Source organism: Benincasa hispida, chromosome 11, assembly GCF_009727055.1.
Source record: "Benincasa hispida cultivar B227 chromosome 11, ASM972705v1, whole genome shotgun sequence".
Taxonomy (NCBI): Eukaryota; Viridiplantae; Streptophyta; class Magnoliopsida; order Cucurbitales; family Cucurbitaceae; genus Benincasa; species Benincasa hispida.
Genome location: NC_052359.1, coordinates 81988236 through 81994578, shown reverse-complemented (window position 1 = coordinate 81994578; position 6343 = coordinate 81988236).

Below are 6343 nucleotides of genomic sequence, written 5' to 3'. Positions count from 1 at the left end.
ATAGGTAACATGACCTCAATCTTGAGTGAGTTGAGAACTCCTACCATTGAGGGCGGTCCTTTAATTTGTATGAGTGATAGTGGCCAGGTTGCCGATTCAAACCTACGATTTTGGGGATTCGTCTGATTTGGGAGCTAGGAACTTAACTACACAATATGGAATTTACTTCTTCCCCGAGGCAGGGGTAAGTAGATAGATGGCTACCTTAACGGCTGATTTCGGGGTTGGAATGATGTGGCGCCACATACTTTCTCTTGGCCTGAGAGGTATTCACACATAGTTGGACCATGTTGTATTGTTCATTAGAGGAATCAGTGGTACTTAAGGAGTGAGATGTAACTATAGAGGAAAAATGGTAAATTGGCCTAGCTGTACTTACGAGCATCTGTGAAAGGTCATCGTACTAATGATTGGTTATATCTGATGGACACAGAAATATATCTGTGGTAAGAAGAGTTCAGCTGTTGGTCTTTAGTAGAATCACTGATAGTTAACGGATGGCGGATCTCGTGGCTAAAGAGTTTAGTCAGCTATTCACGTACCATTGGAGCTTCGAGCCACAGGTCCATTAGGTCACCATGGTGGCTTGGATAAAGTCGAGAACCAGTGTTTGAGTTAATTTGAAATGTTCAAATTGACAAGAGGAAGTTCAATTAAATATGATATAATTGACTAAATGTATGAGATATATTAATTTGGAGGAAATTAGATTTAAATATGATTTATATCAAGTAGAGGAGAAAATACTATAGTAGATATGTGATATCAAACTATAGGATATAAATATAATACGATTATATTAATTAATTAATTAATTAATTATTAATTATATGATAATTAACTAATTTGTCCACGTTTGGACGTGGGAAGTGGGCTGCGTTGGTTATGGTAACCGGCAGGTTAAAAATGAAAATCGTTTTCATTTTTCAAAATAGTGCATTCATATTTTTTGTCCACCCAAAAGAATTCGTGAATACGATCACAAGAGCCTATACGATAGAAGCTCTACCGTCTAAATGGATCGTCTACCGCACAATTTCTCAAAACGATCGTATACGTTTTTCCTAAACGATCGTTCAGCCTTTCATACACGATCGTGTAGCTCTTCTATATGATAAGCACTTCCGCTATTTGATAGCACCGTTTATCTCCCACTTGCTTATCGTTTACACGACGCGTTATCCTCCGTCCTCTACCAAACTCACCAAAGCCCACTCTTTGAGTTTTCACTCCGAGGATACCCAAATTTCACTAGTGGTAGTGTCATCCCCGTTGCAGTGTTCGTGGTTGTACTGATCGTGCTGTTGCAGTCGACATACCCATCAGGTGTTGGTAGAATTGTTGGAGGGTTTCTGCTGCTTAAGGTTTAGATGTGCGAAGAGAGTCTTCATCTGGTATGAACCCTTTTCCTTGTTATTCATTGTGTTCAGAGCATGTTGAATGTATATCTTTTGTCTTTCGATCGCTGTGAAATTGGGGCGATCTGAACACGCTCATGGAACTCTCGGTATGAGATCCTTCAATTGGTATTAGAGCTAGGTTTCTGATACTCCAATTTCATCTGTTGCAACGAAATAACATATACATTCCTGGTGGGTGCATTTCTACGTTGTTTTATTTGTAAAATATGTTGTGGATGTGCCAGATTAATGGATGTTTTTGGGATGAATTGCCTCGATTTGTTTAATTCCTTTTACATTTGCGGTTGTTTGTATAGGCCCCTATGTTTTTAGGCATAAATAATCGTTATCGAGTATCTATTCAAAGTTTGTTTGAAGTTTTTGATTCATTTGTCGAAGTTCTGGGCAAGCATTGCGGCTCTTCAAGGAAAGAGGCGATCTAGGGTTGATCGCATCGTGCAGAAGAAGTTCTACACAATTGCTGTACATTGCATCGTAAAGATGAAGGAATACGCGATCGTGGTTGAAAGCTTCAGTTAAACGATGGGGTATGCGATCAAGAGTTGGTCGTATCGGGTTGACGATCGGGCACGCGATCACTGAGTATCATTTAATGCGCGCGCACTAGACGATCGTTTAGGTTAGCAAGCTTCATCGCTTAGTAACTGACTAAACGATCGCTTAGCATCGCAAGGTAAATCGTTTACCAAGTTGCACACATTGGTTAGATGATGAGACGCTCGCGTATCGTTTAAAGCGCGCTAGATGATGGTTTAGGTTAGCAAGCTTCATCGCTTAGTAACTGATTAAACGATCGCTTAGTAACTCAAGGTAAATCGTTTACCTGTCGTCGCGCTACACGATCAAATGGATGATCAGGCTTCGCAGCCTCGTCTTCATCTACGCGATCGTTATCTTATGTTCCTATCGTCTAATGCGCGCTGAACAATTGTCTACCTGCTGGAGTTTACTACACGATGAAGACCTCTTGGCGGTTCAAGACCCGGTTTGCCTGTGAACGAATTTGCTCGATGAAAAATGTAATAGATAGATTTTTTCATTCCGATTTTCTAGTTAAAAGGCTCATCCCGGTCCATTAATCTTTTGTTTAAAACATGCGATGTATGTTTTATATGTCATATGGTATGCACATATAGTAAATCTCACCTTAGGTTATGGAATGGTCATGCATCATCTCTTTATTGTAATTGTTATAATTTAGAGAAGCATGATTTTAATTATGTAAGAACATGCTCATGCATCATATAATATAAGAGTTATATTTATGCATGCATAAAAAGAATTGACATGCATCATCTTTATATTATAATTGTTATAGTATAAGGGTGAATGATAGCATGTTTACTTGGTTATTACGCGTAATATAAAAGTTATATATAGTAATGACCGGACATTGCATGAAGCATGACACATTGGTTATTTTATAAATATTATAAACGCCTCGTTGTGTGCAATGTTTTTAGTTGTTTTTTTTTTTTTTAAGAGTTAAAGAGAAATTAGAACTAAAAGAAATAAGAAAGACATGCATGCTCACTTAGGTTTAAATTCATTGTTTTAAAATGTTTAAAACTTAGATCACATGGACCTAAGATCATGGTTCTAATATGATAGCAACCCTAAGGCTTTAATCTTTTAATCAGTTTAATAAGATTAAATTGGCTAATAAAAGGTTAAAGTGTACCAAATCTATCTATAAGGGACCTTTTGTCTAAGGCGAGTTCTGTCTAGGTTGAGGTATTTAGGTTGACGAAAACATAGCATCCCTACCTGGGAACTTACCTAGAAAGGTGAATTAGATAGATTTGATGCATGCATGCAAGTTAAGGACAATCTATTAAAGAGTTTAAATGTGACTACTTAAACTTGTTTATATTTCATAAACAAACGTTGTTTATGAGTAGAGTTAAACAAGATGACTTAGACTAAAATCAGTAGCCGGATTGTCTAGGTTAATGAATCCCTAGGATGGTGTTTGGGTAGGTCAATATTAAGGTGGATGGAGAGAATGTTCATAGTAAGTGTGAGCTGGAAGTGCGACAACATATCCCTCGGTCTCCTCGTTAGGTTGAATAAAGTTACGACACATCGCCTCAAGGCACCCTGGGAGTGTCCCCTGGCAGTTTTGCATGTTTCTTTATTTGATCCCCTATAAGAGGATAAAGTAACTTAGTCACTTGTCCTAATATGTCTTTTCCCTACGTTAAGCGCATTAGAGCTAGACTCTGGTACCGAAAACGAGGGGTTACACTTACACGGAATAGTTAAAAGTTAACGATTCTGAACCGAAAAATGGTGGCTGTTAGGTTCAGTTCCAAGAGTTGGTTTTGCCTAATGGTTGAGAATGTCTCATCCCAGTGAAGAGGCAACTGATCACTCCATCGGTGGCGTTTGTCCTGACTCACTAGGCATCATTGCGAAATAGAAGTCTATAACTTATGGTCCTTGAAACTATTTTGCAAAAGTAATTGGTTTAAAAGTGGTTTAGCAAAATCTAATAAAGTTTTGTTGGTATTTTCAGCAACCTTTTCAAATGGCTACAGCCACCTTATCGTTGTTAAGCGCCGAACTAATTTTTCAACATGGAAACACATGATCACGATGATCCTAATCATCGAGGATCTCATGTTCGCTCTCACGGAGGCATGTCCTTCTATTCCAGCTCCAAATGCTGCTCGAAATGTTTGGGAGGCTTTCGAGCGATGGACAAGGGCGAATGAGAAGGCCCGAGCCTATATCTTGGCAAGGGTAGCCAGGTTAGCATAATCCTGCATTCTTTGTCGGAGAGCTTCCTACACCTTGTTATCAATGTCATTCTTAACAAAGTGATGTATTACCTTACAACTCTCCTCAACGAGTTGCAGACATATCAATCTTCACTGAAAAGTAAGGAGAGGTAGAAGAGTGAGCAAATTTTGCTTCATCCTCCACGTTCCATAGAGGTTCGACCTCAGGAACGAAGTCTGCACCTTATACTTCTAACTTTGCAAAGGGGAAGAAGAAGGAGGGTGGTAAGGGAAAAGGTAAAGCACTTGCTAACCCACCGCCTGTCGCTCTGAGGAGGCGTCCATAAGTTGCTCAGAGAAAGTATCTCCATTACAACCAAGATGGACACAGGAAGATGAACTATCCTCGGTATCTGAAGGAGAAGAAAGCAGCCAAGGCTAAAGCCAAGGTGGATAAAGGTAAATGTGATTTACTTGTGCTTGAAACTTGTTTAGTGGAGAACGATGATTCAGCCTTGATAATTGATTCAGGAGATTAGATCTTGACGACAGATAGAGGCTGGTGAGATGATGATGCAAGTAGGCACCGGGCACGTCGTCTCAGCTGTGGCAGTGGGAGGACTCCAATTAGCTTTACATAATAGGTTTCTTATTTTAAATGATGTATATATTTTTCCTGAACTAAAAAAGAACCTTATTTCTGTAAAGTGTTTATTGCAATGTAAATACACTGTTTCCTTTGGTTTGAATAAAGCATTTATTCATAAAGATGGTGTTTTTATTTGCACAGCAAATCTAGAATCGAATTTATATGTGCTAAGGACGTTAGCCATTAATTCCCTCCATCATACTGAAATATTTAGAACTGTCATAACTTAAACAAAACGTCGACGAATTTCTCCAAAAGAAAATGCCCAACTTTGGCATCTACGTTTATGGCACATCAATCTTAATAGGATTAATAGATTGAGGGTAAGATGACTAAACGACCTTTTGCTGGAAAAGGTTCTAAAGTCGATGAGCCTCTTGAGTTAGTAAATTCTGACCCTTGTGGTCCTATGAATGTGCGAGCCCGAGGTGGCTATGAGTATTTTATCAGTTTTACTGATGATTACTCCAGGCACGGGTATGCTTATCTTATGCAATGGAAGTCTGAATCCTTTGAAAAGTTCAAAGATTTCAAGGCTAAAGTAAAAAATGCATTGGATAAACAGATTAAAACACTTTGATCAGATCGAGGTGGAGAGTTTTTGGACTCAATATTCCAGGACTATTTGATAGAAATGGAATCGTTTCCTAACTCTCAGCGTCGGGTACACCTCCGCAGAATGGTGTTGCAGAGAGAAGAAATAGGACAATGTTAGACATGGTTCGCTCGATGATGAGTTACGCTTTCTTATCGGACTCGTTTTGGGGTTTCGCAGTGGAGACTGTGGTGTACATACTTAACTGTGTTCCCTCCAAGAGTGTTGCAAGAACACCTCTGGAGTTGTGGAATGGGCGTAAAGCTAGTTTACGTCACTTCCGCATTTGGGGTTGCTCTGCACATGTGCTTGAGGCTAATCCCAAGAAGTTGGATCCACAGTCGAGATTGTGCCTCTTTGTAGGCTACCCTAAAGGTACACGAGGGGATTATTTTTATGGTCCAACGGAAAATAGGGTGTTTGTTTCAACAGACACTACTTTTCTTAAGGAGAATCATACAAGGGAGCATAGTCCTCGAAGCAAAGTCATGTTGTGTGAACTTTCCAATGAAACTACTGAAATTTCAACAAGGGTTGTTGAAGAGCCTGCTACATCAACAATAGTTGTTGATGGGAGTTCATCCAGTAGGTCGATTCCACCTCAAGAGTTGAGGAAACCTTGACGTAGTAGGAGGGTTGCGAACCCACCTGTTCGCTATCTGGGTTTCACAGAAATCCTTGCTATGGTTGCAGATGGCGACGTTGAGGATCTGTACTTTGCCATCAAACACCATACGTTGTGCATTGTAGATCCATTTACAATCTATAAGGCGAACCCCATCAAGCTGATCTGACAAGATCTGCAACTGAGTTGAAGTACATCAAATCATCCATCTCACAGATCCATGAGCCTTCGACCCCATTTTCCCAGTCAAATGACTCCATCTCATAGATCCATGGCCTTGATCCATTTTATCCGGTCAAACATCCTCCATTTCTTCTAATAAGATAACGA